The sequence below is a fragment of the Euleptes europaea genome, chromosome 9, assembly GCF_029931775.1.
Source record: "Euleptes europaea isolate rEulEur1 chromosome 9, rEulEur1.hap1, whole genome shotgun sequence".
In the NCBI taxonomy this organism is placed as follows: domain Eukaryota; kingdom Metazoa; phylum Chordata; class Lepidosauria; order Squamata; family Sphaerodactylidae; genus Euleptes; species Euleptes europaea.
Genome location: NC_079320.1, coordinates 73,538,341 through 73,564,370, shown reverse-complemented (window position 1 = coordinate 73,564,370; position 26,030 = coordinate 73,538,341).

Sequence of the window (26,030 nt, the reverse complement as noted above, 5' to 3'; positions counted from 1 at the left end):
CAGCTGGCTTTGTAGGTAGGAGTGGGGAAACCAACCCGGTTCACCAGATTAGCATCCGCTGCTCATGTGGAGGAGCAGGGAATCAAACCCGGTTTTCCAGATTATAGTCCACCACGCCAAATCACCGCTCTTAACCACTATGCCACGCTGGGTCTCAATGAATGACCTGAGAGCCAGAAAAGTTCCCAATTCCAGAACTGATGTTAGAAATTCCTCCCATTGAACATGAATTAAGGTTGAAAGGAATGCAACACAGAGTGAAAATCTGGATTGATAAAAAGATGGAAACAAAGAATTCATCTCAACCCTTTTTGGATTTGAGAGGACTTTGCGAAGTAGTTTTAGATACTGTATGGAGTGGCTACTGCTCTTAAAAATAAAAAATAAAAACATCCCAAATCCTGCTACGCTTTTGATGTGTCTTAAACCATGTTTTGGAAGTGAAAACTCTCTTTTTTACTTTTTATTTCATTTTTAGTATTTAACAGATGTGCAACCATTTTGCTGATATACCAAACAAGTCAGATCAAGGTGTATTTATATTATGTGTTTCATATCCTGCTGCTTGACATTTCAGTCGGTTCCAAAGAAGACCTCATTTTGTCCTTGTATAGTTTAGTTTCTACTCGCGCTGTCGAAACCCCTACTGTCACCTGAAATACCAAGGAAGCCAACTGCTCCCTACCAGTGCTGTCTGATAAAGCATCCAACGTGAAATAGAAGAACTCTGAGACAATATTGAGGGGAAAGCGCTTTTCATCTCTATAATATATTCATACTTAGATCAGGGCTGTGCACATCGGGTTTACCAGACTGTAAATAAACCCCCAAAAGCCATTTAAAAGGACCCATCCCCCCCCCCGGAAAAACGGAGTAAATACCCGTTTATCGGTAGGGATATGTGGCTTATTTCGGTTGTCCCGAAAAAATTCGGGACCAATAAACCCAAACCTGAAATTTACCAGGGGGGGAAATGCACAGCCTAACTTAGACCTTTATACCCAACTTGTATTCAGAGTAGCTTACAACATTGGTTCTTGTAGGTTATCCGGGCTGTGTGACCATGGTCTTGGTATTTTCTTTCCTGACGTTTCGCCAGCAGCTGTGGCAGGCATCTTCAGAGGAGTAACACTGAAGGACAGTGTCTCGCAGTGTCAACTGTGTATGAAGAGTAATATATAGTCAGAAGGGGTTTGGGTTTGAGCTGAGTCATTGTCCTGCAAAAGTATCAAAGGTAATGTGCTAATCATTGTCCTGTAAGTATCAAGGTAATGTGCTAATGAGGGTGTGGTATGTTAATGTGGAACCACTGTAACCTGAAGTGATCTGTTAACATGTGGAATCCAAAGCTAATCTGCATGGCTATTGTGGACTGTAGTCTTTGTTAGTCTGGAGGTTTTCAAGACAGGAAGCCAAGCCTTATTCATTCTTAAACTCTCTTCTTTTCTGTTAAAGTTGTGCTGATGTTTATGAATTTCAATGGCTTCTCTGTGCAATCTGACAAAATAGTTGGTAGAATTGTACAATATTTCAATGTCTTGGAATAAGACCCTATGTTCCCCCATCCTCCATGTTATCCCCACAACAACAACCATGTAGGTTAGGCTGAAAGAGAGTGATGGCCAATGATCACCCAGCAAGCTTCTATGACAGAGTGCAGATTCAAACCTGTGTCTCCCAAATCCTAGTGTGACACTCTAACTATTATACCATAAACTAGGATTTCCAACCAGGTTTAGGTCCCTGCCACACCACTGAAAAGCATGTTCCAGCACCTTTAGAAAGTTAAGGGTGCTCAATTTTGTAAAAGACCCATATGGTCAAGTTAAGAAGATAGTGGAACTATGTTTTCTTTCATGCTTTATGGCAACAATACTATGCCTCCTGAATGAAAGACATACCATCTTTCATTCTGCTTATGGCCGATTCACACATGCATGCCTATCACCATTCACCAGCATCAAATAGTGGCATGTGAATAAGTGATCCCAGATCAGATACCCGAAGCAGAACTTGTTTATCAATTCCATCTCCAATTCAGGGCTTTCCAATGGAGTCACTTCAAATTAGCATTCATATGAGAACTTTACCCAGTTCCGTGAAATCCAACATTTCTTTTCCAATTTTTAGGAATTTGGAGTCAGTTTCTAATCAATTCTGTTTCACCAAAGATAAATTCCAAAGCAGGAGGGGCCAGGAGGGAGGTTCTGTTAAATTTCAGAATTGTACTCTGTAGATGCTCAAAAGGCAGGCATTGTCTTCCCAAACCTTCATGTCCTCCTAGAATCATAGAGTTGAAAGGGACTGCCAGGGTCATCTAGTCCAATCCCCTCCACAATGCAGGAAATTCACAACTACCTCCCCCACACACACCCAGTGACCCCTACTCCATGCCCAGAAGGCGGCCAAGATGCCCTTCCCTCTCATGATCTGCCTAAGGTCATAGAATCACCATTGCTGAAAAATGGCCATCTAGCCTCTGCTTAAAAACAGGGAAGGAGCACTTATCACCTCCCGAGGAAGCCTGATCCACTGAGGAACCATTCTAACTGTTAGAAGGTTCTTCCTGATGTTTAGACAGAAACTCTTTTGATTAAATTTCAACCCGTTGGTTCTGGTCCGACCTTCTGGGGCAACAGAAAACAACTCGGCAGCATCCTCTATATGACAGCCCTTCAAGTACTTGAAGATGGTTATCATATCCCCTCTCAGTCTTCTCCTCTTCAGGCTAAACATACCCAGCTCCTTCAACCATTCCTCATAGGACTTGGTCTCCTATTAGCTCACCACCTTGTAGTGTGTAATGTAATACAAGTGCAAGCGCTGAAGTTACAGAAGGATGCCTGGATTTCTCTTCAAAGCGAAATCAAAGAGGGAAGAAAGAGAAATCCCTCTTTTAGAAGAGGAAAAAATTATTTATTTATTTAAAAATCTGAGGGCTCAGCGGTCTCAGACAGAACCAGTCTTACAAATACCATCCTCTGTATCCATCCTCACATAGAAACCACTGCTGCTAGAAATGTAGCCACAGCCGTAGTAATTCCAGAATCAGGATCAGCTATCAGGGAAGATACAGCAATAAGGGAAACCTTGGAAACTATCACTGGCTGTATCCACAGATCTCTCAAAGGTGCAATAAAAGGAATCAATGGCTATCTCTAAAAAATGAACTTCAGAAAAAGAAATCCGCCAAACTCTAATGCTACTTCAAAAGCCCAGCCATGGGTCCTTAAGTGTTGAGGAATCGAGTGACAGGAAATGAAGCAGTGCACAACCATATGCTTTATTTATTTAGATATTCATACCCTGCCCTTCTCCTCATTTGGGAACACGCACTGCATGTTCTCCATTCCTCCATTTAATCCTCACAACCACCACCACATGAGGTACATTAGGCTGAGAGTGACTGCCCCATGTATACCCATGTATATCCATTTATACCCACTAACTTTTTCCATGGTAAACCTGGAAGTGACGGGGACACTCTAGCCCACCCCTAAAAAACAAAACTTTATGGAAACCATACAATTTTTGGAGGAATGTGCTCGAGCATCCCCATCAAACCCGGAAGTGACAGGGAGACTCTAGCATATCCCTCCAAAAACGTTATGGTTTCCATCACTTCTGGGTTTACCTCAGAAGGGACATTATTGTGCCACCCTTTAGCTGGCCTGTTTCCCCTGCCAACCAGCTGAGGGGTGGTGGGCAGGCCAGTTAATTGGCAGGCAGCTGCCCGCCATTAACAGGCACCGGCAACCCTACCTCCAAGAAACACATCAGCATGCACCATGCTGGGGACCCCTCCTTTTTCCATTCTATCGTCACTTCATGATTGGGAAGTCGGGTTGCCAACCTCCAGGAAGTAACTGAGAATCTCCTGCTATTACAACTTTTCTCCAGAAATCGGTTGCCCTGGAGAAAATGGCCGCGGTGGCAACTGGACTCTATGGCATTGAAGTCCCTCCCCGCCCCAAACCTCCCCCTCCTCAGGCTCTGCCCCAAGAACCTCCTGCCGGTGGTGAAAAGGGACCTGGCAACCCTATTGGGAGGGTCAGGGAGGCGCTGAACCCTCACGTGCAATCTGGAGTGGTATTATCCAGGCACTGGTTTCCCATTTCCTCTGCACCAGGCCTCAGTGAAATATCTGTCACAACAACATGCTTGTTTGGGCAGTGTAAGCAATGGAATACATTCTAGCTTACTTTGTGAGAGCAATTGTGCTTTACTATGAGTAACCTGGAGTACAACTCTTCAGGTACACATGTATCACATTCTAAATGACTGTAGCTAGAATATCTTCACCTGTGCAGTTGTATTTATAGAAAGGGAAGCTTCAGATAAATTGTGCGCATTTCTACTGTGGGGAGTCACTGTAGGATGTGCGGTTCAATAGATCACCTATGCAATCCCCCTAACATGTCAAAATCTATTATACCATTGTCTCTTATAATGATTCCCAAAGTTCTTGTGCTATATTTAACATGATTTTTTAAAAAAAATCCCTTAAATATATAGCTGAGATCCGTGTCTGCGGAGGAAGCATTTTCATTGTTTATGACTTTTGGGGGGTTGCGCACACGATAGATTTGCTACAATTCATTTCATATTTTTTTTCCCAAAGCTGTTTCAGAAACCTTATCCTCCAGTTTAGCTCGATTTTAAGCTCTGCCCTTGATCTATTTTTAAGTGGCTGCGATTTTTCTGGAGTTTAACTCACTACATCAATTTTGAGAAACAAGCGTTCCTTCTGGTTTCCCTGAGAGATTTCAGAATCTCAAAGCAATTTGTCCCCCAAATTGTTATGAACTATCTACTACAGTGCCCCCAATTGCGTTTCGACTTCTGAGAAGCAGAGCTTGTTTCTTCTTCTGGAAACTTTTATTCCCTCAGCTTTTTGTGGAGGTTTGTCTTGCTGGGCATTTTAAAGTTTTCCCCCCACTCATAGTAAAAAAAAAATAAGAAATCATGGTTTCCAGTAGATAAGCCTTGGTTTATTGATACACCAGCTTGAAGTTTCATTTCTTTCCTATCACTGTGTTCCTTGTCTCTTGTGGAGTTGGTTTTTCTTATCACCACTGTATCTGCAAAACCACATTTACTTCCTTGGAATTTTTTTAGCCCTCTGATGTCAAGGCAGAGCATGTTTTAAGAGAGAAACCCAATAAAATCTACTGGATCTTAGGGTTATCGTGAACCTGGAACTCAGTAATAGCCAAAGCAAACAAAAAATGCCATTAGATCCAACCCCTTCAATTCAGAAGGGGTAAGTAGAAGGATTCCGTCCACTACAGGTAAGGATCCCAATGGCGTTATTACAGCAGTGTAATCTATACTTCTTGGGGAAGTATAGTACGTTTTATTCATAAATGGGTTATTAGGTTGAAACCTGAGACTATGGATGATGATGAATAATTGCGCGCAATATATTTTTGTAAGTATATGATGGATTTTTGTATATATTTATTACTAACTGTGTTAGAAGTGTTATTTATTGTGGTTTGATATGGAATGTGTTTTAAAGATAATTGTGACTATGAAAGAGCTTTAATTATTGTATTACATAGGAAGAACTGAGGAAGAATTGGGCTGTGTACCTTGAAACGATCGTTTTCTCCTTCAATTAATCAACTGCTGCAAAGAAAAGAAGTACATCTTTAAGGACATTTCAACTGACTTTGTTTCAATACTTACCTTACATAGGAATTGTTGTGAATTTGTTTTTTGGAAAATTCTACATGAAAAAGAAATAAATACATATGTTTGTTGTGAATATATGTTGTTGGTGGGTATATTACCACGTACTGTAAATATATAGCCAGAATATTGTTGGCATTGCTCACAACTATTCCTATACTGAACCTCCAGGTACTAGCAGGAGATCTCCTGCTATTACAACTGATCCCCAGTGGATAGAGATCAGTTCCCCTGGCGAAAATGGCTACTTTGGCAATTGAACTCTATGGCATTGAAGTCACTCCCCTCCCCAAACCCCGCCCTCCTCAGGCTTTGCCTCAAAAGCCTCTTGCCGATGGTGAAGAGGGACCTGGCAACCCTATTCCCCAGTCATCTACACTTTATGCCCAGCAAGCTGGGTACTCATTTTACCAACCTCAGAAGGCTGGAAGTCTGAGTCAACCTTGAGCCAGCTACCTGAAAACAACTTCCATTGGGATCAAACTCCGGTCATGAGCTGAACCACTACATTATTAGGGTTGCCAATCTCCACATGGTAGCTGGAGATGTCCTGCTATTACAACAGATCTCCAGGCAATAGAGATCAGTCGACCAGGAGAAAATGACCGCTTTGGCAATTAGACTCTATGACATTTAAGTCCCTCCCCTCTGTAAACCCTGCCCTCTTCAGGCTCCACCCGCAAAATCTCCAAGTATTTCCCAACCCGGAGCTGGCAACCCTATACATTATGGAAAGGGGAGCTCACATGCTGGAATCCGCTCCCCCCCAGCAGCATGTTAGAGAGAATGTAAACCATTCTCTCTGCATCTAAGCCGAATAAAGGGTTTGTTTGCTTGCTTGCTTGCTTCCGCCCCACATTTTCAGGATCCTTATGATTTACCCTTCAAAGCTGTGATATGTAGTAGGCAGTTTAGTGAATGAAATAGGGTTTCCAGGTCCCTCTTCACCACCGGCGGGAGGTGGCGAAGAGGGACCGGTGGGAGGTGACGAAGAGGGCGGTAGGTAAACCATTCTCTCTGCATCTAAGTTTTCTGGGCATTATTTGTATGGCAGTGCATTCAGTTTTGCAAGTTCTTACTTGCAGTGGGATGTTCCAGCCCATACGCAAGCTTACCACTTTGGTGAGAATGAGGCTGAAGAAACCAATGGGCATTCTTGATATTGCCCTAATTTCAAGCCCATTTATTGAGGCAATAATTTGATGTAGCATTTGATTTAATATCTCTGCTGACTTGCGAGGAGAAAACAAGGAAAGGAAGGTAATCAGCCTTCACTCCAGGATTCTTCCCGACTGCTAAATGGCCTCATTTAGCTAACCTCCAGGTAATAGCTGGAGATTTCATGCTATTACAACTGATCTCCAGGTGATAGAGATCAGTACACCTGGAGAAAATGGCTGCTCTTGCAATTAAACTCTATGGTATTGAAGTCCCCCCACTCTCCAAACCCCGCCCTCCTCGGGCTCCACCCAAAAAACTTCCCACCAGTAATGAAGAGGGACCTAGCAACCCTATTTCTTTCACTAAACTACCCACTTCATATTACAACTTTGAAGTGTAAATCATGATCTTGAGAATGTGGAGTTATTTTGAAGCAAAAAAGCCCCCTTTCTTTGGCTTTTAAAAAATTATCTAAAGGGAAGGGCGAGGTAAGACAGAAAGAGTTTCTCGGGAGCATTCAGCAACAGAAGAGGAAAAGATGCATCCTGGCAGATGGACACTGATATAGAAAAGGAATATCCCAGATGAACTATTATAACTAATGGGCAAGGACAGCATCCAAATCATTGTTCATTTCCTAGCCAGCATCCCCTCAACAGCCCTACAGCCATTACATTCAATTATATGTTAACTGCATTCCAGATATTTAGGTTCTGCAGTAATTTTTTTCAGCAAAATCTGGGAAAAGTTATGGGACACTGTAGGGTAGGGTTGTGCATATCGATAAACCTCAACCCAAAATTACCCCGAAATTAGCCTTTTTGGTAATTTTTGGGCTTTGGGTTTAATGAATGCCAAAACCTGGGGGTCTACCCAAAGCCAAATAGGTGATTCCCGAAAAAGCCAAATAAATGAATAAATAATATAAAAACATATAGACTTCTGTTATCATAAGATATTAAATAGACTATACTATATGTTATGCTGTGATATAGGTACATATTAGACCATATAAATAAATATGTAATGTTATAATTTAGATATATCAGCCATGAGATTTAGCAAAGGCCATTAGTATATAACATAATATCAAAAATTGTTTTGCAGTGATTAGATTGTATGTTTTGAATATATTATGTCCACATTTTAGTTTAATTGAAGATTTAATTGTTTGTTAGGACGTAAGATTAATATTAGACAAAAAAGAATAATTTACTTCCGACTTATTGGGTTTATGTTGTGGGTCTTGCTATGAGCATAGAGCACTGAATAATTATGAGGAGTGAAAGTCTGTGTGTTATATGTATGTATTGTTTAATTTTTAAAAATTAAAATCCAATTAAAAAATTAAAAATGAAAATGTTTTTAGATTGGTTTTTAATGTATTTTTATACCTGTTTTTTAAAATGTTTAATGTTTTTTATCAATTGATTTTATATTGCTGTTACCTACCTTGGGTGCTGAGATGCTCAAAAGAAATGCCGGTATATAAATATTTTAAATAAATAAAATAAATAGAATGCTGATTTGAATAGTGATTGTGTATCATTTGCACAATTTGCATGAGAATTTATTAGGGTTGCCAGCTTACCTGGTATAGTGAGAGGTCTCTTGCTGCCATCTCCCAAACCCTGCTCAGCAACTCTACAGCTTATACAGGTATACTGCTAGGGTCACCAGCTTTGGGTTGGGAAATACCTGGAGATTTTTGGGGTAGAACATGGGGAGGGCAGGGTTTGGGGAGGGGGGGACCTCACCAGGGAATAATGCCATAGAGTCCATTGTCCAAAGCAGCCATTTTCTGATCTTGGCCATCTGGAGATCGATTGTAATAGTGGGAGATTTCCAGGTGCCACCCGGAGGTTGGCAACCCAGTATACTGCCTTTTGCTCAGGAAATGCTTGGGATATGCCTGGAAATTTGGGGGTGGAGCCTGGAGAAGATGGAGTTTGGGGAATGGCAGGAGCTCAGCAGGGATGTGAAGCCATAGAGTCCACTCTCCAAAGCTGTCATCTCCTCCAGGGGAACTGATCTCTGAAGTAAGAAAATCGGTTGTGATTCCTGGAGAACTCCAAGCCCCACCTAAAGGTTAGCAACTCTACAAGGAGGGAGGGAGGGAATGCTTGTGTGTGTGTGTGTGTGTGTGTGTGTGTGTGTGTGTGTGTGTGAGAGAGAGAGAGAGAGAGAGAGAGAGAGAGAGAGAGAGAGAGAGAGAGAGAGAGAGAGAGAGAGACTATCAGGGTAGGGACAGGTCTAGGGTTACCAGGTTACTCTTCACCACTGGCGGGGGGGTTTTCAGGGCAAAGCCTGAGGAGGGTGAGGTTTGGGGAGGGGAGGGTCTTCAATGCCATACAGTCCAATTGCCAAAGCAGCCATTTTCTCCAGGTGAACTGATCTCTATCAGCTGGAGATCAGTTGAAATAGCAGGAGATCTCCAGCTAGTACCTAGGGCTGTCGATTCGGTTCGTCCTGAACCGAAAAACCGAATTTCCCCTGATTCGGCGGTTTTTAGTTCGGATGGAACTGAACTCAAAAAAGGTGGGAAAACTGGGAGCCGAATTCAGCGAGTTCGGGGTGTTCAGTGAATAAATTCAGCAAATTCGGGGTTTGGCACAGCAGCATAACCGTCAGTTAGTAAGCAGCATTCTCCCGCAGCCAATCGGTGGCCAAGCTGGGTCTTCTTCTGGCCAATCAGTCGCGATTGAGTGCATGAGCCCAGCTGCTGCATGCCCCGGGGAGAGAAAGAGTATCTGTTTGTGTGTGAGAGAGATCCCCCTGGAGGGGGTGCTTGTGCACATTCGAGCCATTCCGTGGCTGCAGGGGGCGCATTTTTTTGGGTAGAGCCCCCAAACTTTCAGCATAGCTTCAGAGGACACTTCTTACAAGAACCCCCAAGTTTTGTAAAGATTGGATCAGGGGGGCCCAAAATATGGGGCCGGGAAGGGGTCCCCCCACCCTTAATGTGCATCTCTGACAATGGGGGTTAGCAGAGCTTGCAGCTGAGCTGCGGGAAGCAAGGGCGGGGCAGGTGAGAAGAAGATGGAACAGAAGACATCCACACTAAGGCCCATTTTGGGGCTTTTCTCTATAATTTTTTCTCCTGTGTGTGTGGGGGGGGGGGAAGCAGAGTCTGTGTGTGTGGGGGGAGGGAGCAGTTTCTGTGGGTGGGGGGGAGCCAAAGGGGGCTTTCACCCCTTCTGCCTGGGGGGGGTGCCCCCTCGAGTCTCTCTCTCCCTGGTTTGAGGGGGGGGGCTTCAGTTGTGCGTCCTCAGGTTTTCCCTCATTCATAAGATCGGTTAGGTCTATTTTGATGCTTGCTCAAAACTGGTTTTCAAATTGTGGCTTAAAGAATGCATTTGCCTGGTCCCGAGTCCGATGCAAAAGGGGAAATTCCACCCCCTCCTGCTCCTTATGCATAGCTAGCGTGTTTCTGTCCCTTTCCATGGTTTGCAAACTCCCAGGCATCACATGTTGTTTTGCATGGTTGCAAATGTGTTGCTTTGCATGGTTTGCATGGTTGCAAATGTGTTGCTTTGCATGGTTTTCAAACTTCTTCGTGGGCTGGGAGCTTCGGGAGTGGGCAGCAAGCTCTGCTAATTGCAAACCCCCATTGTCAGAGATGCACATTAAGGAGGGGGGACCCCTTTCAGGGCCCATATCTCAGCCCCCCCCCCGACCCAATCTTCACAAAACTTGGGGGTTCTTGCAAGAAGGGTCCCCTCAAGGTATGCTGAAAGTTTGGGACCTCTACCCCCCAAAATGCGCCCCCAGAGCCACGGAAAGGCACGATTGTGTTTTTAATGGCTTTATTCGGCCAAATTTTCCCCCGAACTCCGGATCTCATGCCGAATTGCACAGACCCGAAGCAGGGGAGTTCGGACTTCGGCATTTCCCGAATAAATACGGGCCGAATTTTGCCGAATCCGAATTTTACCGATTTTTTTTTCCAACAGCCCTTCTAGTACCTGGAGGTTGGCAGTCCTAGACAGGCCCCATATGTGTATGTATGTGTGCATACTCACATTTTGCAAATATGCATGCTGTCAAAAACACTCACATATGCCCAAACATATTTTAATGTTCAAAATCCTTGCAAAAATGCAAAGCAGATTTAGGTTACACATAGGCTGTTTTGTAGGTCCAGCAATAATATTTTCAAACCTCTTGCCTCATCAGGACCTTTATTCACAATTTTAAAGAAGAAAATGTCACTTAAGGTGCTGAAAATGTTCGTTATTGACCATATCCTTAAGTACCGATTAATTGTCTTATAGGACTACATTAGAAGGCCTTTGGATCTATGTTCTTTCACAGTGGCTAATATCACAGTTTTGCTTTTCATTGGGATAACTAGGATCCATTATTAACATAAATAGCAACAGATTATTCCATTCTTCAATTATAACTGTTTAAAATAGCAGATGTCACCCCTGTGGAGAATTAGCTCTTAGTCTGACTTAGATTTGTCTGACAGCGCTACTGAAATTTTAAAAGAATGGTGCTATGGGAATATTTTAAAAGCGTAGAGAACATTTTGCGCTTGCAAAGCGAGGGGAGTTCAAAATGTTCTCAATTATGTGTTCCTAAAGTCTTTGCTAGTAAATATACCTGGTTCTTTGTGAGTAATAAAATTCCTCCAGGCTGCTAAGTGAACAGGCTCCCAAGCAAGAGAGAGAGAAAAGAAATGTTTCCATTATGCTTTTTTTAAGCTTTTCTTAAGATGATTAAAGTGACAGCGATTTTTTTTGTGTGCTTCTATAGGTGACAAACTATATGGAATTTCAAATAGGTTTTAAAAAGGCATTTCTTTAAGTGCTGCTCGCTTCTGAGTTACCTGCATTAAAAATGACGCTACTGTGGCTCATTGTGTGTAATCCCATATATGTCATAGATACTTAAAGCCTCATCATTGTTCACATTAAGCAGGAAAATATACGCTGTGCAATAATGGAACACTATGCAGGACGCATGCTAACAAACTCTACCAGAATATGGAAAACTATTTGGTGTGCACAATGCAAAAGCAGAATGGAAGTTAAAAAAAGTTGGACATGGTAAAAAAATTGCATTCACTGGAATATAAAAATTGAGATTATTCTCTGCTATATCAAACATGTTGAGGGCTTATTGGTGAACATGTACATAGTCAACTTCTCCAAAAATGGGACCAGATGGTCTACTACAGAAGTAACTGGAGACCATTGTTAAGCCTACATGCATTTTAGTGATAAGCTTTTCAAGAAGGCAAAACAATCCTAAGTTTAAACATATGCTGATGAGGCCTTGATTGATGGAGGCTGAGAGAGACCGAGAGTTTGGGGTCATAGTGGATAGCTCAAGTGTCAACCCAGTGTACTGCGGCAGTGAAAAAGGCTAGCTCTATGCTGGGGGTTATCAGGAAAAGGGTTGGAAATAAAATAGCCAATATTGTAATGCTCCTGTATATATATCTATGGTGTGGTCTCACTTGGAATACTGTGTGCAGTTCTGGTCACCATATCTCAAAAAGAACATGGCAGAGCTGGAAAAAGTACAGAAAAGAGTAACTGAGATGATTATGGCACTGGAGCATCTTTCCTACGAGGAAAGGCTAAAGACTCTGGGACTTTTAAGTTTAGAAAAGAGATCACTAAGGGGGGAACACATGATAGAGGTTAATACAATTATCCATGGGGTAGAGAGAGAGGATAGAGAAGTTTTTCTCCCTCTCCCTAAATACTAGAACTCAAGGCCATTGTCCGGAAAGCAGTCCAAGGTCGTGAGTCAGAGTCAGTCCAAGAAGTCAGGATGCCAGGAATCTGAAATATAACCAGGAGACAAGGCCAATACATGAAGGGGTGGTAACTAGTTGCTTCCACAAAAGCCAAGCCTAATTGACAGCTAAACAGGCTGTAGCAGAGCCAGCTGGTGCCAATTAGGCTGCTCTGGCATTCTCAGCCAGGTGATTTGGTTCAGCCCTGCTCTGCCTCATTGCTGTCATGAAGGGCTCTATGCTGGGCTTGCAATCTTGCACTCCGGTGTTGCTGTTGCATTTCCAGTTGAGCCCATCTCCTCCTCTAATCCATTGGCTTTGGCAAGGCCTCTGGGGACACTGCTTGTTGTGAAGTGTCAGGCCCAGCTGGAGTGCTTGGGCTGGAAGGCGGCAGACACATCGAGCCGTCTTCTGGCTGTGGCTGTCTCTTTGTTCTAGCTTCTGCCTGTGGCTGTTTCTCTGCTCTTGAACGGCCTCCTTCTATTTCCTCAATGTCTGAGGAGCTGACTCATGACAGCTAACCAGTGAAGCTGATGGGCAGCAGATTCAGAATGAACAAAAGGAAATACTTTTTTAAACAATGAGTTATCAAAATGTGGATCCAGTAGTGATGGCCACAAGCACAGACACATTAGAGGAGATTAGACAGATTCATGAAGAATAGGTCTAGCAGCAGCTACTAGCCATGGTGATTAAGGGGAACCTCCATGTTCAGAGGCAGTAAACTTCTGAATCCCAGTGCCAGGAGGCAACATCAGGGGAAGGCCGAGGCCTCTGTGTCCTGTTGTTGGCCCTCCAGAGCAACTGGTTGGACACCAGCCTAGATGGACCATTGGTCTGATCCAGCAGGGCTGTTCTTACATTCATATATGTGTGTGTGTGTGTGTGTGTGTATCCCAGTGGAATGTCATGGAGATATAAATTAATACCCTGAGAACAGTTATGCTATATCTCTGCCTTGATTTGGAGGGACAACTTTTTGATAGTTGTTTTTTGGTCATGTGTCTCAACTGCAAGTTGAGACACAGCTGGCATTTATATGGGCATTGTCTAAACATTTTTAGCAATTTACAGATATTGTTATTCAAAGTCTTCGGAAGGGAGAGACATGATTTTAATATGGATGTGTTTTATGTAGTGGAAGAGTTGTAATAAACTTGTGATTTCTAAACTAAATCTTTCTGACAGTGGACATAACTGAGACCCAGCCCAAATAATTTCCAAACTATGAATACTCTGAGCACAACCAGTTCTGACATTTACTAATGACAGGAAATTTATGGATTTTAGTGTTATTCTGGCATCTTAATCTCTGGTTTCAGCCTACCCAGATGAAGAAGATCAGTGAGCTTTCACTAAACAACATAATGCAAATAGGTACCCTCTTTACCCCCCGCCCCAAAAGAATACTGTTGTCTTTTATGTGTTACCAAGAAAAAGGAGACATCTTAAACATCCTTACAAGTTACAGTTAGTTACAGTAATTAATACATTATCAGTGCATTCCTCAAATGGAGGCATGCGGAGTCGGCGGGGAAGAGGCGCCTCTTCCTAAGCCGATTCGTGCACACCGCGGGAAAGAAAAAAGCCTTTTCAATGCTTTTTTTTAAATGGGGCTAAAAGCCCCATTGAAAACAGCGAGGCTGCGTCTGCTAAATAGCAGGCACGGCACCGCCGTCCCGCCACCAGCGTAACCAGCCAAACCGAGATAGGGAGCCGCCAAAGTGGCAACACCTCCCCCCCAGCCCGCCCCTGGAACGCCTCCCTGCGCCAGTGCGGTTCTCAGGAATGAGCCGTAAGTCTATAGCCTTTTTAAAGGGGAATCATCATATTCAAGGTCAGCTATCTTTGGGGAGAACATGGAATTTCTCTGCAAAGTATTTCTACTTTCTGCATTGCACTGCTCAGTTCTGTACTATAACTTTACATAAAGGACAACCGGTTACATGAAACTGAATGGGATATTTACCTCCTCTGCTACCATATCAGACTATTTGATCCCACAGAGAAAATCCAATAGGCCACATTTATCAATCTCCAGTAATATACTGTTGTTGTTTAATGGGAGTGTGGAGCTCATACATAGAGAGCAAAAAGAGAATTAAATATGACAACGCTTCTTGTCTTGTCGCCAATAGAAAATGTAATAATTGACATGCAGTGTTCAGAGGTGGGCTGAATAAGATGACAATAGTTTAAAGACTATTCTTACCCTTCTAGGGACCAAAGCTGTGGCTTTTAACTTTTCTACCTTTAGGGGAGACATGGAATCCTGGCAGAATCCTGGCACCCTGAAGAACATTCCAGGGCTCATCCTAAGGTGCATACCCAGTTCACACGTACAACTAACAGAAAGCCTATGGCCAGCCAATCTGTTTATGCAGTTTGCAATAAGAGCACGTAGGGTGTGCTCACCTCTATACCTAGGTCTAAACTTGCCGCAATCCCTCCCAATGTACTTTGATTTTCTGATAATTCCGCGATACAGACGATTATTTATGCTGGCTAGACAATGCCATCTCATCAGGGGAGTTAATCGGTCTTTTAAATAGGGTACCGTACTGTGAGAGAGTATGTCAATGTGGCTCTGGCCAAATAGACACTCTTCACCATTCCTTGTTTAGCTGTGACTTGCTCAACGAGGCTAGAAGCAGATGAATAAAGTCTTTTATTCAGGAATCTGTCTCTAAACTGGATAATCTGAGGGTTCTTTTAGCAGGGGTGGATTTTAATACTACATTGGCAGTCGCCAAATTTCTTTCCCAGTCAATTAAGGTTAAAAAATACTAATTTCCTTATGGGTTATTTAGATAGTTTCTTCTCCCCCCCCCTTTTTTTTTGGGGGGGGGGTCTCAGTGTGACGTTGTTCTGGGCCGAATTGGCCATATGAACAGTATCATTAAAGTAAAAGTATGCAGTTTGCAATCATAAAATCACAACCTCATTAATGACAGGAATAATGTTTCATCTAGTTTAGTGGTAGGAAACTGAGAGGCTTCTGAAAAGGTGAAGGAAGGACAATTACTGAAAAGTGAAAGCGTGATTCTGAATTCTTGTTCAAAAGTAGCCTCATGGATAGGGTTGCCAGGTCCCTCTTCGCAACTGGCAGGAGGTTTTTGGGGTGGAGCCTGTGGAGGGCAGGATTTGGGGAGGGGAGGGGAGGGGAGGGACTTCAATGCCATAGAGTCCAATTGCCAAAGCGGCCATTTTCTCCAGGTGAACTGATCTCTATTGGCTGGAGATCTGCTGTAATAGCGGGAGATCTCCAGCTAGTACCTGGAGGTTGGCAACCCTACTCATGGAAAAGCTCAGCTCATTGAATGAGGAGGAGAGAGGGAAGGTGCCAGGGCATTACAAGCCAGCTATGCAGACTGTAAAAGGTGATTTCCTTGCTTGCAAACTGGATGTCATATTTTGGCAGTGATTTCTGAAGGTGGTACTACAGGTGTGCAGTTCCTGGATCCTTTTAAGGGGTATGTATTTACTTACATACATCATTTATACCACTCTTTTCTCTGCAGTGAAACCCAAGGTGATTCACAACGTTCTCATCTAGGGCTGCTAACGGTGTGATGTCACTTCTGAGGCAAACCCAAAAGTGATATCATTGAGTAGGTGAAACCCTCCAGGATTGACTGGAAAATCTATGCTTTTACCATAGAGTTTCCAGTGAATCCTAGAGCAACTGTCAGGTCTTTGCTACCTTTGGAGTAGGAGTTTGGCAATTGCAGGCCAGAGGCTGGCTTCCTGTCAAGGCCAGGTTCTGGCTGCTAGTCAAGGTTTTGTTCTCATGCTGCAAATCCTGAGTACTGTTTATCACAGATGTGCCAGTGTTATGTCTGTGATTCTCTGGGAACCGTCATCTCGTAGTTACTGCACTGTGGTTTCACTTTGTTTTACTTTTGTGCCTGGAATGCTTTTATACTGTAACCTACCTGCATAGACCCTATTAGCAACCTCTCCTGTGTGAGAGGCAGTCAACTTTTTGAATATGTCTTATTGCTCCTAATAAATTAGCATTGCTTAGGTTCACCTGCCTGAGCGTGTCTGTTTATGGGATGCTATGGATAGACACCTGAGCTGACAGCAGCACATCAATGTGATTGTGACTTCTGGGTTCACCCCAGAAGTGACATTACACCATCAGAGTGACACCAATTTACAGCACGTTCCTCCCCACCCCGGCTGCTTTATGGAGTGGAGGCATAGGTCAGGGGCCGATCCCAGGAGGTCTTCAACTACCCTGGGAGACCTGGCAGCCCTATTCTCCCCTCCTCTATTTTATCCTCCCAACAAACCTATGAGGTAGTGTTTGAAGCTGGTAGCCCCTGCTCTGCACTCTCCAGCCCCATAAGTGGGGCTGGAGCAGTGACCGTAGGGTTGCCAACCTCCAGGTACTAGCTGGAGATCTCCTGCTATTACAAGTGATCTCCAGCCATTCGAGATCAGTTCCCCTGGAGAAAATGGCCACTTTGGCCATTGGACTCTATGGCATTGAAGTCCCGCCCCTCCCCAAACCCTGCCCTCCTCAGGCTCCACCCCAAAAACCTCCCACCAGTGGTGAAAGGGACTGGTCAACCCTGAGTGGCAGCAGCAAAGCAGGCTGGCTGGGTGTTGCAGGAAGAGCCCTAGCAGCCTACAAAGGAGGAGAATCCTCCAGGCAGCCCCAGGAGGAAGCAGAAGCCACGGCTGAGGAAGGGAGATGTGGCAGAACAGTCAGTCATGTGGGGAGGGAGGGGCGAGAGCCCACGAAGGCCAAGTGCATGCCCTTTGGGGGCAACCAGGGGGAAGGGCGGGGCAGAAAGCTCAGGGGCCTCGGAGGAGGAGCCGTTGGCATTGGGTCCTGTCCCTCCTACAAGCCCAGCCCCAGCGTTGGGGCTGTCATAGCTCAGGGCCAGTGCTCCTTCAGGCCACCCTTTAAAAAGTTGCCCAACGGCAGTCAGACAACTGGTTGGCAGGGAGAGGAGAAATGCAGACAGAGAGAGCATGCCAGGGCAGAGCGGAAGCCCTCTCTTTCTGAGGTGCATCTGAGGCCAAGGCCAGAAAGGAGTGAGCCAGTCAGGTAGGTTAGTCTGAGAATGTGTGACTAGCCCAAGGTCCCCCAGATCGCTTCCATATTACACACACAAACACAGAGAATCTGCAACATTAAACTTTAAATTAGCTTCCACCGTTCTCTTGCTGAATAACCCTTCTCCAAGCTGCTTGTATGCCCTGCTGGAGCTGTCCAATTTAAAAGAAAGAAACCCCTTTAAAGGATAACCGGAGTGTACATAACACCTAGTTCTGCCCTTGATTTTTAAATCCTCCCCCCCCCAAAAAAGCATTTGTTTAGGGCTGCAGAGCTACCACAAAGGCTATACATTTAAGGGCTCTGAAATGGTAAAAATGTGTTTAGGGGATTTAAGAAGTTTTCCCCCTCATCTTTCTATCTAGGAAGAAGTGATTTGCATAAGAGCAAACTATGACTGATTCTAAGCTGTGTTACAAATGGTGTGGGGGCAGAACAGATGGTTATCGACTAGTCGTGTTTAAATATAATGAGATCTGTAATTGTTTAATGTAGAAACTGATCTCTTAATACCAGGCCATAAAAGTAGGCGGTTGCTGCATAGTGAGAGATTACTGCATAGTGAGAGAAAGGCACTCTGCACATGTCCAAGAGTATTCTCTTTATCCATTTGCAGCCTTGGCACTGTAAGCCAGGGCTTCTCTTCAGCTCATATTTATCTCATTCCCCCTATGCCAGCATGGCGTAGTGGTTAAGAGCTGTGGACTCTAATCTGGAGAGCAGAGTTTGATTCCCCGCTCCTACACATGAAGCCGGCTGGGTGACCTTGGGCTAGTCACAGCTCTCTCTGAACTCTCTCAGCCCCACCTACCTCACAAGGTGTCTGTTGTAGGGAGGGAGAAGGAAGGTGATTGTAAGCCGCTTTGAGACTCCTTAAAGGTAGAGAAAAGCGGAGTATAAAAACCAACTCTTCTTCCTCTTCTTCCTCTTCCAAAGGCCTTTTTTTTTGTAGAAATAAGTTTTGAGGCTTAAGCCTTCCTGAATATTATGTCCTCCTCAGTCCTTTATCCCTCATCTCAGGAACTGAGGGATGGGTACACAGGGGATTGACTGTGAGCAATCCAGCGCAAAACGTGCCATCTATCCCTCCCCCATACTTCTCTAAATGGAGGTTGGAGGTCATTCAGGTCAAAAAGAAGAGCATGCTCTTGCTTCTAAATGTCCTCTTTGCATGCATTCAGCAAACCGTTAAACCAGGTGTCCCCAATGTGGCACCCATGGGCACCATGACGCCTACCATTAACTTTCCTGACACCCGCCAAGTGTTTTTAGAACATCGGAGGGGCCAGATGTGGCTTTTGCCTATCAGGGCTTCTAATTGGCCACTGGAAACCTGATGGGCTGTACAGATTTTTTAAAAGGTTGCTTCAGCAGCAACTGCCACCACACCACAAGGAATGTGTGAGAGAAGGCAAGCTGTGGGCATGCAAGAAAATATTTTTGTCCCATCCCCCCCAAACAAAACCCCAAAACTTAAAAGGTCATTAGATGCTTGAGATACTTTTAAATATTTGTATATTAAAAAAAAAGAAATATCAACTTTTCAACAGACAATCAACAGTGATACTTTCCCCAAGCTTTTTGCTGATAAAATATTTGGAATGTGCTCTGATCAGTTGTAACTCAGGTACACCAGAAGAAAGACCCAATACACTACCTGGGCCAATTATGGATCATTTTGACCCAGTTTGTGATGAATGTGGACAAGATCCTGGGATCTGAAGGCCACTACTTGTACCCTGGATCCTTGCCCTTCCTGGCTGCTAAAAGCATGTAAGAGCCACAACAATAAACCCTTAGCATGCATTTTAAATCAGTCACTAACTCAGGGCACCTTCCCTCGGCCACTCGACAAGGCAGTTATCTGTTACTTAAAAAACCATCCCTACAGAAAAACGATGTTGCCAATTATCACTCGGTCTCTAACCTACCATTTCTGGGCAAAGTGATTGACAGAGTGGTAGTAGACCAACTCCAAGTCTTCTTGGACAACTCATCTGCTCTATACCCTTTTCAACCTGGCTGAAGCCAGGCTATCGGACAGACACAGCTCTGCTGGTTTTAGTTGATGACCTCCATCTTAGTGTAGACAAAGACCCTGCCTCTCTGTTGTTTGTATTGGATTTATCTGCCACCTTTGATACAGTAGATTGTACCAGCTTCTTGAGGCGGAAGTAGGTAACAGGGGCATGCATTGAACTGGTTCCAGTCCTTCCTCATGGACCGGTCTCAAAAAGAAACCAGTTGTCTTCAGTGTGGGATCTATGCTATAGGGTTCCACAAGACTTTTCAATCTCTATGTAAAGCACAGACATAAAGAAATAAAATTTAAATGAAGGTTACTAGCCAATACTTTAGCAACGTACCGGAAGATACTCAGAACAGAGGCTCAGCAAAGAATGTACCACTACTCATGACAATGCAGAAAAGCCTAAAGCAGACACTTAATAAGATGCAAGCCATCCAGAGCTGCTTATTGGGGTAAATTAACTAGGAGAGACTGGTAGAGCTTTGTGAGAGGTTGTTGTGGGGAATCTTTGAACCTAATTTTACACGGATGAGCGCATCAGTGAAAAAGGTTCCCAATAAAGAAGCTTTTATAAATTTTTAAGGGTTTTATTGAAAATGATCAAATTTGTATACGCATTCACAGGAAAACACACAAATCCCAATGCATACAGAACTAGGAAAATAAAGGTAGAAGGGGGTGGACAGAAAGATTAGAGGTTCCCAGGGGAAATATATTTACTAAACCGGGGAGCGAGGTACAGATAGAGGCAGCTGCGTGGAGCAAGAAATGACCAGCGCTTCTTGCAAGGAAAGTCCAGGGCAAGTCCAGGGCTCACATTTTGGATCCAAGGAAAAACGCTAGCTATTTGCCAGGGTGAATGGGGAGATATTTGTACCTCAGAGAGGAGTTGGAGGTATGGTTTCCCTGTGCCTGGCAATGTGTGGTAACACCCTGTCATTGCCAGTGGATAAAAGATCGGATTGCTCTTGATGAGTTTGGGAGAAGGAGGGAGAAAAGAAACTGGAGGTAAGGTAGATCAGAGACAATGCCTAGGTACTTTTGGCTAAGTACCCCTGAGCAATGGCTATAGATTTTTAGATGAAGACAAGGTCTGGGAAACTATCTGCCAAGGCGTGTCAGAGGGCTTAGCTAGCAACTTGATGAGTTTATTTGTGTCCATCCCGACTCTCTGGAGTTCTGTCTCTGATCAGATTAGTGAAGTGTGCCTTATCTGCTGCAGGAGTAAGCCACACAAATGCTGAAGGAGTCTGTCCTTTGCCCTTTTGTTTTCAAGTTACACCAGCTGTCCTCCCAAAGGGAAACAGGCAAACAAGCCTGAACTTCCCCCGTCAGCTCTGTAGCTTGGCACACAAGATGGATGCCAGGAGACACTTGTTCCCGCCCCGAACACCTTACCTGGTGTACCAAGAGAGCCTAAAGCTGCCAGGATGCCATGAGACCTTGGTCTGAGCCAAGTGCCCCCAAAACCAGCCAACAGTGGTATAGCTGTTGGATTCTTGAAAGGAATGATGGATAAGGAGAAAACACGCCTATTCGGTATCTCAACATTGACTAATTATGGTTAAGAGAACCTGGATATACCTGCTTGTCTTGTAAATTTAACATTTAGTGGACTGTGTGGATTCTGGTGTGGACCCACCTTTAACAACATATGTGAAATGGCCTTAATATACTAGGACTTCAGCTCACAAATATAGATTTCTCATCTCTTGAACGTTGAGAAGAATGATGATATTTTTCAAAGGTAACAACTACACTGCATTTTCTATTAGGGATGCAATGTGAGATTTGTAAAGCTGTTTTTCTGCTTCAAACCATCTGACATTTAACAAAAATAAAAGTCTTTCACAATGTCACGTATTTTTAGACATGTTTAAAGCACTTTATGTGTTCAATAAATGTCATAATGCCATTAATTCACATTTTGGAGACATGCAATTTTCCCCCCATTACTGAAAACTGTGCAATCAGCAGAGCGATCGAGTATTGAAAGACTAGAGTGGACTTGTTTGGAGAGCAATTTTTAAATAAATAAATAAGTGCAGTCAGGTTTATCATCTGTGTGCGGGGTGGGGGGGATGTGTGTTTCTCAAATACTCGTGTGAAGTAAAATGCACATGTTCTTCTTTAACTAAACAACCCCTCAATACTGGAGGAGTCCCGATCTTCAGCTCTCAGAAGCTTTGAAGTATAAAAATCTAGCAAGGGCTTGTTACTGTGGGAAAATGATACATTCGTGGCAGGAATGAAGTAGAAGTGTACAGCAGTCTGACAAAATTAAAAGAAAATGTTAGAACTTGGTGCCAAGGTAGAGTTGCCACTGGCGGGAGTTTTTTGGGGTGGAGCCTGTGGAGGGCGGGATTTGGGGAGGGGACTCTATGGCAATTGGACTCTATGGCATTGAAGCCCCTCCCCAAACCCAGCCCTCCTCTGGCTCCGCCCCCAAACCTCCCGCAAGTGTTGAAGAGGGACCCGGCAACCCTAGTGGTGATGCTGTGTTTTTGCACGTTCTTCCATTTTTTTAAAAAAAAACTTCATGCACACTGAAAGCTCACATGAGGAAGAAAGAGAGAACACAGCTCTCTTCTCATTATGCTACCTTACTTCATTGGAGGAGCACATTATTCTTTTTTAAATTACCCATCTGCAATCTGAAGTGGTACCTACCATCTCAATCTACAGTTTCATTCCCCATAATGTACAGAGTAGACCACCTCTCACGGGGCCTGAGTGAATGTCCTGCCCCATCAATTTACAGGCCAGAGTACTGCATCGCCTCTCATAAGCATTCTGCTGAGTCGGATTCAGTGGTCTGTTAGATTAGTTTCCCCGTCAACATCAGATGTCAAACGACACCTCCAACATATAAAGATAAAGCCGCCAACGAGCAATGAGGCGTACTATCCTGTATCCAGAAGCTTCCATGCTCGACTGCTCACAGTGCCTAAACGTCCATAAACAATAAATGGAGGTTCTCACTTAATGGAGCTTAAATCTACAATTCTTTGCTAATACATAGCATTCCCTGCTGGGTTTATTTGAAGGCTTGTTGATCTTTTGCTGATCATCAAATGAACTGCATTACCATTCATATTTCACATGCAGGATAGGGTCTGGGCCCCCAGGTTTTTAAAAAAGAGACCTTATTTTTTTAAAAAGTCATAAGTAATGTTCATAAACCTTTTTTAATAAAAAAAAAAGTTCTGCCATGTGAAGAGTAACAGGTATTAGAAAGAACCTACCTTATCTCTGGAAAACACATTTGTTAGGCGCACAAACAAGATATAAATTATGTATACCTTTGCAGCAGCAGCAAAAAATATAACCCTTAGATTTAAAAAAACGCATTTCATTAAATTTTAAATAAACTGCAGCATTAGCCCATGAGAAAGTTGTTTGCTTAAAGGTGTTCCTTCACCTCACCTTTCCTTTGTCCTCAAAGGGCAAATAATATTATTTGGTGTCCATAATGGAAGAAATCACATGTTGCTGGGAAACTCAATGTTAAATGTTTATGTGGGTAGGGAGGTGATACCAATTGCCCAAATGACCTTTGATACCTATGAACATGCCTCCTAATAGAAAAACCCCACCATAAAATGGGGGAGACCTCAGCTTGGATCCAAGCATCTAGCACTAGAAGAACATACTCCATAACAGAGGTCCAATGCAATAGAGTACAGAAGTGTACAAACAGAAGAAAGGATCTTCTTTCATAGCAATTTAGTAATGAAATGTACCTTCTATTAGAGGTATGAAGACCTTTAAGTCTTGAGGTTAGTGTAGGGTTGCCAACCTCCAGGTAGTAGCTGGAGATCTCCTGCTATTACAACTGATCTCCAGCCGATAGAGATCACTTCACCTGGAGAAAATGACTGCTTTGGCAATTGGACTCTATGACATTGAAGTCCCCCCTCCCCAAACCCCACCCTCCTCAGGCTCCACCCCAAAAACCTACCGCTGGTGGCAAAGGGGGGGGGCTGACAACTCTAGGTTAGCCCCCTTCTTGAGTCACTAGGCCCAGCCATGATGATCCATGTGACAGTAAGCTCAAGACTTGACTACTATAATGCATTCTACTCCAGGCTGTGAAATACCTGGAGGTGGAGCCTGGGGAGGTGGAGCCTGGGGAGAGTAAATTTTAGGGATGCCAATTTCCAGGTGGGACGTGGAGATCTCCTGGAATTACAACTGACCTCCAGACAACAGAGATCAGTTCCCTTGGAGAAAATGGCTGTTTTGGGGGGAGGGAGTGGACTCTATAGCATTATACCCTCCTCAGGTTCCTCCCAAAACCCAACTCTTAAGAAATTTCTTAACCCAGAGTTGGCAACCCTAGTTCAGGGAGGGATCTCCTCAGGCTCTGCCCCAAAGATCTCCAGGTATTTCCCAACCCAGAGATGGCAACCCTATGCATTCAGGAGGAAGCACGTTCCCCTAAAAACTTAGACTGCAGCATCCTAGGAACCACCGGAGAATTCTGCGCTCCCCAAGAGGATATATGGCTGGTACTTGGGAAGACAAGGAATGTATTGTGTGTGGGGGGGGGGGGGGTGGATCTGCTTAGTTTATCTTTGCTGGTTTTTGAATTGTCTTTGTTACCTACTTTGGGTCCTAGTTTAGTGTGGAAGAAGGGTAGGATATATATATATTTAGAGAGATGGATAACCTCATTGTTATAGAAGAATGAGTTTATGAGCAATTATCAAAGTTTTTCACATACATGAACACATGATGCTGCCTTATACTGAATCAGACCCTTGGTCCATCAAAGTCAGAATTGTCTACTCAGACAGGCAGTGGTTCTCCAAGGTCTCAGGCAGGGATCTGTCATATCACCTACCCGCCTAGTCCCTTTAACTGGAGATGCCGGGGATTGAACCTGGGACCTTCTGCATGCCAAGCAGATGCTCTATCACTGAGCAACAGCCACAGGCTGGACTATGTAGAGTTACCAACCTCAAGGTGGCTGGAGATCTCTCATTATTACAACCGATCTCCAGGTGATAGAAATCAGTTCCACGGGATAAGGATCCAGATGTTACTAAATCTCTTATCTTTTAGTCATTCAGACCAAAATATAATTTTAAAACTTTTACAATTAGGAAGTACTTAAAAGGGAAAGGGGAGATTAAAATGTATGGTTAGGCTTAACACTTTGGCCAATAAATCTGTATTATTAAAGGAAGGGAAGGGAAGGATAAATATTTATAAATATTTAAATAAATAAAGCACAGGATGTTTTAAATTAAATCAACAGCAGTTGCATCTAGAAGAAGAAAAGTTGGTTTTTATATGCCAATTTTGTCTACCTTTTAAGAAGAATCAAACCAGCCTACAATCTCTTTCCCTTTCTCTTTTTTAATAGAAGAGTTATTATTTTATACCCCAATTTTCTCAACCTTTAAGGAGTCTCGAACCAGCTTACAATTGCCTTCCCTTCCTTTCCCCACAACAGACAACTTGTGAGGTAAGTGGGGCTGAGAGTGTTCAGAGATTAGATTAGAGTCCACCGCTCACGTGGAGGTGGGGGGAATCAAACCCAGTTCTCCAGATTAGAGTCCTCCAGTCTTAACCAATACACCACGCTGGCTACACCACACTGACTAAGGTGAATGATTACAATAGTACATTATCCAGTGACATGTAGATCCCTCTAGTGTGTGCATCTCTCTCTCTCTCTCTCTCTCTCTCTGTGTGTGTGTGTGTGTGTGTGTGTGTGTGTGTGTGTGTGAGAGAGAGAGAGAGAGAGAGAGAGAGAGAGAGAGAGTTGTGACAACCTTGCTTTGGCAGTTGTGAAAGCCCTGTACCTATGCCAGCGAATACATGAATCATCTACGTACAGTGCATGCTTGTTTTTTATTTGTGCATGTGTCGAGTAATTCTTGTGTTGTATTCAATGAGCCCAACTTTGGTTGGGAAAGGGCAGAGTAAAAATCAAATCAATAAATAAAAGCACGTACAGCTTTTATGCAGTTTATGCCCCACAATTATCCAGGTACCCATCCCGGATCTATTTTTAAAGTATACATCCATTGGCTGTTTCTGACAAACTGATGGATTCATGTGCAAGCAGAATGCACACATGTTCACAGTAACAAGTAAAGAAATACCGTGAACAAGAAGAGTGAGTCAGCTGGACTTCCTGTGCCATCCCGACATGCATTGTCCAAAATGTTGGATGTGTTTCTACAAGAGCTTGCAGAACCATTGTATCTATGCCATTAAAGTTTTTTGTATTGTTGTACAAGAGCTAGTGAACACAATATGCCCAGTATATTCCTTCTAGTGGTATCTATCCATCCCCATCAACAAAGTAT